This window comes from Narcine bancroftii, chromosome 1 (genome assembly GCF_036971445.1).
Source record: "Narcine bancroftii isolate sNarBan1 chromosome 1, sNarBan1.hap1, whole genome shotgun sequence".
NCBI lineage: Eukaryota > Metazoa > Chordata > Chondrichthyes > Torpediniformes > Narcinidae > Narcine > Narcine bancroftii.
The window spans coordinates 404,124,608-404,137,394 of NC_091469.1; the positions used below are offsets into that span (position 1 = coordinate 404,124,608).

The following is a 12,787-nucleotide window of genomic DNA, read 5'->3' on the forward strand; positions in this document are numbered from 1 at the left end:
ATGCAGCTGTGCATGAAACAGATTTACAGATAATTCCAATTTCATTCAGCTTCCCCTGAAGAGGTCTCACCAAACCCAGAGGATTTGCATTACATTACTCTTTACTGCTCAGTGGTACATAATTATAAATAAAATAATTCTGAGCAGAACAAGAGTGTTTCCATGCTTTTTTTTTCCTGCACTGATTGTTTATGTGTCTTGAACTTACAGTTTACCACTGATTATCATCCTTTGGATACCAGAGGATGAATTCCACTTCCTTTTTCATTTTTCACAATCAAACAGCCAACAAGGAGGCCACAGAGCTCACTCTACAATTGTTCATTATGAAGGCTACCTATTCCCACCCCAGATTGTGAGTTGTTTGATTTTTTTTTACCTCTTAGTCAGGTCTGCCACCCAGAAGGTTCATTTCTTTTGATTTATGCAAAGTTCAGAAGTACCACTGTGCTCTACAATACCTCGCTCAATTGGATTTCTTCTAGTGCCAGGGTACATAATGATAATAAACAGTGTACTGACTGAGGGTCATTTAGTGGAAGGTGAATGGACTATGGCTGATATTCATCCTACACCTCAGGAGCATAGGATTTAATTGGATCACATCAAGCTTCGGAATGGCCATTGATTTAACCTATGGGCAGTACTATTATTTAAGTTTGCAGAAATTGGTTACACTGTTTATAGTGAGGAGGTTCATCTCAAGCTTCAGGATAATATTGATGATGACATTTCATTCTAAAAAAGAAATGTGATGCCTAATAATCTAATACTAATAAGGCAAGGACATACACAATGAATGGGAGGGCATTAACGAGTATGAGGAATATATAGATTTATTTCAATCAAATCCAATAATCCTCGTAAGTGACAACACAGTAGACAAGGTGGCTGAAAATGCATATGGGATACTTGCCTTCATTAGCGATGGATGAACTATAAGAGCAGGGAGGTTCTGGTACAACTTTACTGGTTAGGCCAGGGCTGAATACTCTCTACAGTTCTGTTCATTAACCAGACAAAAGCGGGGATTGCACTGACGAAGGTGCAGAGATGGTGCCTCGAATGGAGTGTTTCAGTAATGAGGAGAAACCGGAGAGGCTGGCTTTGTTTTCCTTGGTGTGAAGGAATCTGAGAAGGGACCCTGATAAACATGCATTCATTTATGAATGACATAGATGCAGCAGATAGTAAGAAGCTTTTTTTTTCCGCCATGGCAGAACTGCATAAAGTCAGAAGACAAAGATTTAACAAGAGGAGTAGGTTTGAGAGGATGTGAGGGAGAACTTTTCAGTCATAAAATAGTTGGAATCTAAAGTGCATCGACCATGCTTCACAGCATTTAAGAAGTGTCTGGATGAGCATTTGAATCACAGTAGGTTACAGATCAAATGCTGGAAAAAATTATTAGTATCGACCTCCTCAATGGTTGTCATGGGTGAGATGGGCAAAATGTCTTCTGTTTCTGTGTTTTAGGACCCTGTACCTCTGAGTCTTTTATTCCTTCAGTTCCGTCCATTTACTCCCTCACTTTCCATCATTGGGAATATAGTGAACATTTCCAAATCTTTGGAACCAGAAAACTGGTTGGGGCAGAGGTTACCTGATAAATTCCACTGGAGTTGCAGATAACTTGAGTCCTTTGGTAGATATGATTACAAAGGAATAGGCTTTACAAAACATGCACTAAACATGACAGTAATCTCACCCTGCATTGACAGAAAAACCAAATCAGCTAGAATGAAAATGCATCATGGGCTGTTGAATCTGGTTTAAATAAAATTAAAAAGAAACTTCTTTTCTTCAATATCACCATCTCCTCTGGCACCTTCCATTATAATTTGTTGATCTCTGTCCATCAGCCATGAGAATGAAAGCATTACGTGGAAGACTAGATCCCCTATGCTAGAAATTTTCACAATTGCATAATATTATCTTAACACTGCAATACCACAAAACTAGATTTTCAGCTGGCCCACCGGTGTAGCTTTCTAAAACAAAAATAAACACAATGACACATACTTCATTTGGAGCTGGAATATGTTTCTTGGAATGGTTGAGCTGGAAGACTGCAGAATCATTAACTGAATGCTAACAGGAAATAGCAAGAAATAGTAGAATGGGTACTGTATTGATCTCCAGAACGAGTGGAATTTTGCCCAAATGCATATTTTGCCTTGTGCTTTGCTGGACCGCAAACTAAATACAGGATTGACTATTACATAGGAAAAGGCAAAAACATCAATCAATCTCTCTCTCTCTCTTTCACACACACACACACACACACACACACACACACACACACACACACACACACACACACACACACACACACACACACACACACACACACACACACACACACACACTCTCTTAATCTGTGAATGACATTGCAATGCATTTTTCTGCAATGTAAATATGCAATCTGTGGGGAATTTTAAACAATAAAATAAATTCCTGCTTTCAGATGCAGCAAGATCTGCACATTCCCGGTAATAAAAGATTTCCAGGCCACTAAAAGCTACCCAGTTTTTCTCTGCCAATCCTTAAATCGGGTTAATTTTTTCAAGAACTGTATGTTATATAGATTGTGGAACAAGCAACACTGGCACCCACAGGACTCACAAAAGGTGACATGTAGACTTTTCACAATGTAGCTTATTACCAAAATTCTGTTAATGTGGATGATAGAGTCATGGAATTGAAACAATGTAGGAGAAAGCAGTTTAGACCACTGAATCTATGTTGATTCACAGTAGAGCAATCCAATTAATCTACCCTCCTCTTTCTCCACAGCCCTACTAATTATTCTCTTCAAACTATCTCTCAATTTCCCTTCTGAAGGAACTGATCCTGTTACTACCACCCTTTTAAAAAATAAACACCAAATCATAGCTAATCTGAATAAAAGATACCACTCATATCTTTCCTCCCTGCTCTACTCCTTCCTATATATTTTAGCCAAAAATTTATATCTGTTCACCTGCTCCTTGATCAATCAGATACTGTAATAGGAAAAACTCTCTCTCTCTCCCCACCCTCCCTCTCTCTCCCTCTCTCTCTCTTTCTGTCTCTATTTATTTTATGTGTTTTTTTAAGGTTAAAAGTCCAATTTCAAATGTATATTTCTTATTTTCAGTTTATATGTGTTTTATGATTCATATTTAACTTTCTCCTCTCCTCCACGTTTGCACACCCTTTCTCATATTATATTCACATACTTTTGCACTCACATTGTCTCTCAATATTTGAAATGCCATTGAGATTTATTCCTTTCTAACTGGAAATGTGGAGATTTAGCATTTACTATCAAACTGTACACCTTAGAGTAAATCATGAAAATGAACAGCATATGGGGAATAATTTTACTTTCTGTTGTATTATTTTGGTAGAACATGCTTTGAAATATTCTAAAGATTACTCCTTCTCTTCGGTTGCTTATTGCTTTTTTTTAAGAGATGTGACATTTGAAAGGAATCAAATCAAAACTCTATATGTGTTTTGAGATGACAAATTTTTGTTTGTATACCCGATAGCTGCAAATATTGTTGAGAATGGACCGTCAGCCTTAGTATCTTATCTCATTCAATCTATTGAATGCTGGAAAATAGTTTGTGACTTAAACTAACAAACTCTGATACTTTATTTTGAAAAATATCTTAAATCTTGCAAAGCGCTATTCCTCTTTGTTGTACATTTCAACAGAGGAGCAACTTTTTTTTCCTCCCCAGAGCACCACAGATATTGTTTAGAAGCTGCTATACTAAAGTTCTGCAATAACATACAAACAACCATCTGGCACATGCGACATTTCTTAAAGTGGCACTAATCAAGATTACATATGGGGTATCTGAGTTCCCATTGTATGCTGCTGTACATCCATTATTATGTCTGTGTCTGAAGCATATGTACATGTGCCAGCATTAGCTCACATCATGATGCTACATTAACATACAGAATATATAACTATATAACCATATAACAATTACAGCATGGAAACAGGCCATTTTGGCCCTTCTAATCCACACCGAACAAAGCACTCTCCTCTAGTCCCACCTACCTGCACCCTGCCCATAACCCTCCATTCCCCTTCCATCCACACCTATCCAATTTTTCCTTAAAGGACAAAATTGTCCTTTCTGCAACCACCTCATCCAGAAGGTCATTCAACATAGCCACCACTCTCTGAGTAAAGAAGTTCCCCCTCATGTTGCTTCTAAACTTTTGCCCTTTAATCTTTAACTCATGACTTCTTGTTTCAATCTCTCCTACTCTCAATTATAAAGGCCTATCCACATCAACTCTATCTATCCCTCTCATAATTTGAAATTCCTCTATCAAATCTCCTCTCAACCTTCTACGCTCCAAAGAATAAAGACCTAATTTGCTCAATCTTTCTTTGTAATCTAGATTCTGAAACCCATGTAACATTTTTGTGAATCTTCTCTGGACCGTCTCTACCTTGTTGATATCCTTTCCATAATTCAATGACCAGTAATGCACTCAGTACTCTAAATTTGGCCTCACCAATGCCTTGAACTGTCTCAACATCACTTCCTAACTCCTATATTCTATGATTTGATTTATAAAAGCCAGCCTTCTAAAAGCCTTCTTCACCACCCTATCCACATGAAATTCTACCTTCAGGGAACAATGCACCATTATTCCTAGATCTTTCTGCTCCACTGTATTCCTCAATGCTCTCCCATTTACTACGCATGTCCTGTTTTGATTATTCCAACCAAAATGAAGCACTTCACACATCAGCATTAAACTCCATCTGCCATCTTTCAGCCCACTCTTCTAAGCAGTCCAAATCCTTTTGCAATCTTTGAAAACCTTCTTCATTATCTGCAATTCCACCTATTTTAGTATCATCTGCATATTTACTAATCCAATTTACCACCCGATCATCCATTTCATTAATGTATATGACAAACAGCAATGGACCCAATACAGATCCCTGAGGCACACCGCTTGTCACTGGCCTCCAGCCTGACAAGCAGTTATCCACTACGAATCTCTGGCATCTCTTCCAGCCACTGTTGAATCTATCTCTAATTATTACATAATGACTGAACCTTCCTAACTAACCTTCCATGCAGAACCTTATCAAAGGCCTTACTGAAGACCATATAGACAACATCCACTGCTCTACTCTCATCAACATTCCTAGTCACTTCTTCAAAAAATTCAACAGCATTGGTCAAACATGATCTTCCATGCACAAATCCATATTGAGTGTTCCTGATCAGGCCCTGTCTCTCCAGATACTTATATATAGTATCTCTAAGAATTATTTCTATTAATTTACCTACCACAGTCTTCAAACTTGCAGGTTGAACCCTTTTTAAACAAATGAACCACATGTGCAATGCGCCAATCCTCCGGTACTATACCCGTCTGTAACTACATTGAAAAATCACTATCAGAGTCTCTGTTATTTCCTCACTTACATCTCTCAAGATCCTGGGAAAAATCCCATCGGGACCTGGAGACATCCACCTTTATATGCTTCAAAAGCTCCAGTATTTCCTTTTTCTTAATCACTATAGTTCCTCAACATGATTATCCAACTGCACGAAAACCAACAAGGTCGGGTCAGATACAGCAATGAGCTCTCTGAACCCTTCTCCATTAACAATGGCGTGAAGCAAGGCTGTGTCTTCGCACCAACCCTCTTTTCAATCTTCTTCAGCATGATGCTGAATCAAGCCATGAAAAACCCCAACAATGAAGACGCTGTTTACATCCGGTACCGCACGGATGGCAGTCTCTTCAATCTGAGGCGCCTGCAAGCTCACACCAAGACACAAGAGAAACTTGTCCGTGAACTACTCTTTGCAGACGATGCCGCTTTAGTTGCCCATTCAGAGCCAGCTCTTCAGCGCTTGACATCCTGTTTTGCGGAAACTGCCAAAATGTTTGGCCTGGAAGTCAGCCTGAAGAAAACTGAGGTCCTCCATCAGCCAGCTCCCCACCATGACTACCAGCCCCCCCACATCTCCATCGGGCACACAAAACTCAAAACGGTCAACCAGTTTACCTATCTCAGCTGCACCATTTCATCAGATGCAAGGATCGACAATGAGATAGACAACAGACTCGCCAAGGCAAATAGCGCCTTTGGAAGACTACACAAAAGAGTCTGGAAAAACAACCAACTGAAAAACCTCACAACGATAAGCGTATACAGAGCCGTTGTCATACCCACACTCCTGTTCGGCTCCGAATCATGGGTCCTCTACCGGCACCACCTACGGCTCCTAGAACGCTTCCACCAGCGTTGTCTCCGCTCCATCCTCAACATCCATTGGAGCGCTTACACCCCTAACGTCGAAGTACTCGAGATGGCAGAGGTCGACGGCATCGAGTCCATGCTGCTGAAGATCCAGCTGCGCTGGATGGGTCACGTCTCCAGAATGGAGGACCATCGCCTTCCCAAGATCGTGTTATATGGCGAGCTCTCCACTGGCCACCGTGACAGAGGTGCACCAAAGAAAAGGTACAAGGACTGCCTAAAGAAATCTCTTGGTGCCTGCCACATTGACCACCGCCAGTGGGCTGATAACGCCTCAAACCGTGCATCTTGGCGCCTCACAGTTTGGCGGGCAGCAACCTCCTTTGAAGAAGACCGCAGAGCCCACCTCACTGACAAAAGGCAAAGGAGGAAAAACCCAACACCCAACCCCAACCAACCAATTTTCCCTTGCAACCGCTGCAATCGTGTCTGCCTGTCCCGCATCGGACTTGTCAGCCACAAACGAGCCTGCAGCTGACGTGGACTTTTTACCCCCTCCTAAAGTCTTCGTCCGCGAAGCCAAGCCAAAGAAAGAATAATCTCCATAATTACCCTCTTTGCTTCCTTTATTCTTCTCAATTCAATATCCTTCTCCTTAGTGAATACTGAAGAAAATAAGTTCTTCAAGATCTCCCGCATCTCTTTTGGCTCCACACATAGTTGTTCTCTCTGATTCTCTAATGGACCAAATTTTTATTCCTCTCTCATCTTTTGCTATAAAAATATTTATAGAAACATTTTGGACTTATTTTCTCTCTGCTTGCTATAGCCCCTCGTACCTTCTTTTAGCTTCCAATTACTTTCTTAAGATTCTTTTACATTCAATGTATTCTCCGAACATCTTTTTTTCCTTGTTTCTTATATTTATTGTAGGTCTCCCTCTTTTATTGAACCAATTTTACAATATCCATTGAAAACCATGGCTCTCTCAAACTTTTGACCCTGCCTTTTAACCTAACAGAAATATAAAGATTTTGTACCCTCAAAATCTCACAATTAAAAGACCTCGATTTCTCTACTACATCCTGCCCATTAAACAAATTGATCCACTCCACTCCTTGTAAATCCTTTCGCATCTCCTCAAATCCAGATTTTTCCCCCAATCGAAAACCTCAACCCTTGGCCCTGATCTATCCCATTCCATAATTACATTGAAGCTAATGGCACTATGATCACTGAACCTGAAGTGCTGCCCAATACATATCTCCATCACCTGCCCTATCTCATTCCCCAACTGTAGATCCAACATTGCTCCTTCTCTAGTTGGTACCTCAAAGTATTGCTGTAAAGAACACTATCCTACACTCATTTTACAAACTCCAATCCATCCAGCCCTTTCACATATTGTGTTTCCAAATCTATATTTGGAAAATTAAAATCTCCCACAATCACAACCCTGTGCTTATAACAAATATCTGCTATCTCCCTACAACTTTTCTCCTCTAGTTCTCGTTCCCTATTACGTGGTCTATAATACACCTCTATAAGTATAACTACCCCTTTCACATTCCTCAATTCCACCCAAATATCCTCCCTGGACGAGCCCTCTAATCTATCCTGCCTAATCACCACTGTAATATTTTCTCTGACAAGCAATGCACTCTACCCCCTCTTGCCCCTCCTATTCCATCACACCTAAAGCAACAAAATCCAGGAATGGTTAGCTGCCAATCACATCCCTCCTGCAACCATGTTTCACTAATTGCTGCCATGTCATACTGCCAAGTGTCAATCCATACCCTCAGCTCATCCACCTTCTTTACAATGCTCCTAGCATTAAAATATATGCATTTCAGAGATTTCCCACTTACTCTCTGTTTTCTCCTAACTTTACAAACAACTCTATTATGTTCTTTTTCTATCATCTTCCCTTCATCTTCATACAGAGCACCTCCCTTCTCTATCACCTCCCTTTCTACCGTCAAAACTGTCTACAAGCTTTCTCTGTTTGCAATCTAACCTTCTTGCTGTTCTCGTACATTTGGTTCCCTCTCCCCAACCATTCTAGTTTAAAGTCTCCTGAGTAAACTTAGCAAATATCCCTGCCAGGATTCTGGACCCCTGGTATTCAAGTGCAACCCACCCTTTCTGTTCAGTTCGCTCCTATCCCAAAAGTGATCCCAGTGATCCAGAAACTTGCTGGATCCACCTTTTCAACCATGCATTTATCCTCCACCTTATTCTATTCCTGGTCTCACTGTTGCGTGGCACAGGTGTAATCCTGAGATTACTCCCTTTCCGGTCCTTCTTTTCAACTCCCTACCTAACTCACTGTACTCACTTTTCAGGATCTCTTCACTATTCCTTCCTATGTTATTGGTACCTACATGTACCACGGCCTCTGGCTTATCTCCCTCCTACTTTTGGATATCTTGGACATGAGCAGCAATGGCCTGGACCCTGGCACCAGGGAGGCAAACCGCTATTCGATTCTCTTTACTGCATCCACAGAATCCCCTATCTGTCATCCTAACTATTGAGTTCTATATGACTACTGCCCTCCTCTTCCTTTCCCTACCCTTCTGAGCCACAGAAGCTGACCCTGTGCCAGAGGCACAGCAACTGTTGCTTTCCCGAGCTAGGCTGTCCCCCCCAACAGTACTCAAAGAGGAGTACTTATTGAGGGTTACAGCCACTGGGATCCTCTCTAGCACCTTACTCTTCCCCTTCCCTCTCCTAACTGTGACCTACTTGTCCTCCTCCTGTGGCCCTGGTGTGACCACCTTGCTGTAACTCCTGTCTTTGACGTCCTCACTTTCCTTGACCAGACTGAGGTAATAGAGCTGCAGCTTGAGTTCCATAACATGAGAAGCTTCAGCTCAGCACACCTGGTGCAGATATGGACGTCGGGAGGCTAGCAGACTGCAGGGCCACCCGCATCTGGCACTGAGAACAGAAAACTGCTCTCACAATCATCCTTTCTCTCCCCCTTTACTCAAATGCAGTGGAAAGGAAAAAGAATCTTAAGGAAACAAGTAAACAACTGACCAGCCTTACCTTAATGCGAACAAGCTCAACCTTAGCCTCTACTAACCGAAGCCTCATGAGCCAAAGCCTCTAAGTCCCATTCCTCTGTGTCACTCACTCACTGGGGGCTCCTTTCCCTTACTCTTTTATTGGCCCTCTACCAATCACTCTCTCCTCACCCCTCCTCCACTAGACGCCTCCTAACTCTGATGCCTCCAACTCCTTGCTCAAGCCAAGAGGTTTGAGCCCCAGTAAGTACTCTAATTTAAACCCTTACCTTGCTGTCACTCTCTCTGGGCATATCAATTGATTTAGGTCCTGTATTTGAATAACAACGCTCAAACTGGAGGACATCCCAGCAGAAGTTCACCAGAAAACAGGGCAGAGAAACTTGAGTGATTTTTGTTTTCCCAACTTGTTAATCCAGGATGTCCAATAAAATTTTCCATCTTTTTAGGCCATTTGAGGATATATTAACCTTCATAAACAAGTTGGTCCCTGGCATATATATCAAAAATAGAATCTGAATCAACTTGAGGCTATAACTAATGAATACTATATTGAAGGTGATGTTCAGTCAGAGACCAATATAAGTTTGAAGGCAGAAAGGGAGAGGGGTGTTTGTTACTAAGTTTAGAAGAATGATTTTCAATCTGATCTTGACAATATTAATGGAAAAACTAATTCTGAGCTTTTGGCTCGGTTTCTCACTGCAGTTATTCAGCAGACTGAGACAGGAGAGGAGGGTGGGATCACTGAGTGTTTGTGTGGTGGGGAGGGGGTGAGGGTGGGGGTGCCAGGTTTGGAATTAGATAGGCTGGAGGATACAAACATCATAGTGAAACATAATTAGATTCTGCTAGGCAGAGGAGAATGGTGATTGGAACCCAAATGGGAAAGCAAAAAGGTGAGGGCAAATATTGAAAATGTCCCAGTGGAAAGGTTTGAAATGTTACGATCTTGGTGAAGCAGGTAAGTCAGATCTTATCAAAAAGATACTGTACATATTCTCTACTGTACATATTCTCTGGATCCAGCAGTCCTTCACTTAAATACCTTCCTGACTGCCCAGAAACACAAAAGACGATGTTAAATTTAAAACTGATGTTGCATCAATGGGATAGTCAACATATTATTGAACTGATAGAGCCTGTGCTCCTCCATTAAACTTGATAATGGACTATGATTTCATATATATTTATGTGCAATTTGTTTATGAGGGTTAATAAAAAGATCCAAAATTGTATTGGATATCCTGGATCAACATGTTGGGAAAACAAAATCACTCATACTTCTCTGCCCTGTTCTCTGGTGAATTCTTGCTGGGATGCCCTCCGTGCTCAGGAAAGCACATAGATGAAAGAGTTTTTACTTTTTTAAAATTTTGTTAAGAACTGCAAATGCTACACTGCATTGTACAATAAATATCAATTCAGTTTGCAAAATCAGGGATAGATGTTAATGATAATGAAATCAGTTTATTGGCATATCCATAAGTACAATCCACTGAAATCCTTACTTCCTGCTGTCAAACAGATCCACCATCCATGATTGTATAAATTCAATTTCTACAATATGCCAAGACAGAGAAATAAATAATAAATATATAAAGATAGATAGGTTAAAATTCATAGTTGCAGTCTGTTCAAAAAGCTTTTGTTGTGCAGACAGTAGTCCCAGGGTCGTTTATGGTTCAGGTTAGAGTCGTACAAGGAGGTTCAAGAGCTGGATAACTGTTCGATTTAAGAAACAAAAACTGTTCTTGAATCTAGCATTGAACCAAAGATACTGCCTTACTGCAGTGAACTGAGATTCACTGGGTGATGGGTTGTGTAGATGGCTGACTCTTCCCCCAGGCTCTGCCCCCAGGTTTCCCGCCTAGTCCCAGAGCCCTACTGAAGACCATTGTAAGACCCTACCCTTTGTTATAAATTAATAAAAGTGTGTGTTCTCCTTCCAGTCGTGAGAGCTTTTATTCGGTTTGACTTTGACTATTTCACTTTGACTTTTCGTGCACTAATATTATTTATTTTTCTAAGGTGGTTGATATAAATATTTGTACGATGTGATACTGCTGCAAAACAACAAATTTGGTGACTTGTTTATGACTATAAATTTTGATTCTGATTCTGGATTGTGACCAGAGTGATAAGGGATCATTTATGATATTTCTGTCTTCTTAAGGTAGCCACTCACTGAATAATTTTTAGTGGACAGGAGGTCAGTGTCATGATGGGCTTGCCTTAGTTAATGTCCCACTTTCTGTACCCTTCTGTTTTCCTGGGCACTAAGTTTCCAAACCAGGCCTTGATGCAACCAATCTGCATATTTTCCACACACCCACACACAGCAAATCTGAAGATGTTCGATGCATTATTCAACACGAAGCCAGATCTCATTTAGACTTGCTTTTGCATGTTTTTTTTCAGGTTAATTGGTCAGACTCTGAAGTAGAGATAATTTTTTTTAATACAATGTCCTTTTAAGGATGGCTTAAAATCATTCAGTATTTAATTATATTATTGTTATATTTATATTGTAAGTAATTATTAATATATTATGATAGCTATTCACAATAATTTTAGCACATGGCCAAGATATTTATGATGAATATGATATTTGAAATGTATACATCAGTTAATCATTTCAGATGGAAAAAGGAAAACACATTTGCTCTTTTTGAATTGACACCATAAGGATATTTTCTACCAAGTTCACAAGGCAGGTTTGGACTTGGTTAAATGCTTATAAAAGACTGGAATTCAGTGCACCATTTCCTCAAAGTTTACTGAAACACCAGGTTTGCTGGTTGAGTATCTAGATTAAATTTGAACCCACCTTCAACTCAAGTGAGGAGCATTACATAAAAGTGCTGGAGAAACTCAGCAGGTAACACAGTGTCGTGTGACACTGCGTGACTTGCTGAGTTTCTCCAGCACTTTTATCTATTGCACTACAATCACAGCGACTACAGACTTTACTGTTTAACTCAAGTGAGAAAATGTTTACACTGAGCCATTGTTAATTCCATGTAATGCATCCTTTGTTGCCCACTTTTATCATTTTGGCAAAAACAATAAATATTCATGTTTTGGTTGCTGGTTAAAAAAAGAGAGATCATTTTGTATCTTCAGCAGATAACAATTTAAATGGGAACATATTATTTTGTAGAGGTGTGAGTAAAATCAACAGAATCAAAATTTGGATAGTTTTAATAACAGACTCTAGATCAACAAGATATTAAGAGCTTTACAATTTATTCTTTCTCCTTTTTACACAACTTAATTGGAAAATCCATGGAAATTTTGACATATACTTTTGACACATTATAACTGAAAGTTCTAGGATGTATTGATTTCACCATCATGTTCTATGAGTGGAGAGGGTGCTTTGGTTTCTTTCTACATCTCAAAGAGAAGTGGCTGGCTAGATCAATTAGCCAGAGTAAATTGGCCCTAGCCCATGCACTGATGGTTGAGTTGTTGGGTAAGAATAAAATTATATTACCGCAGGATTAGG

At 40.1% G+C, this 12,787-nt stretch overlaps 1 protein-coding gene across 16 annotated transcripts in view; it reads left to right on the forward strand.

Annotated features, from left to right (window-relative positions):
• The window catches only part of LOC138751496 (histone deacetylase 9-like), an 851,890-nt gene that overhangs the window by 531,142 nt on the left and 307,961 nt on the right, over positions 1-12,787 (forward strand). The gene's annotated exons all lie outside the window — the stretch shown is intronic.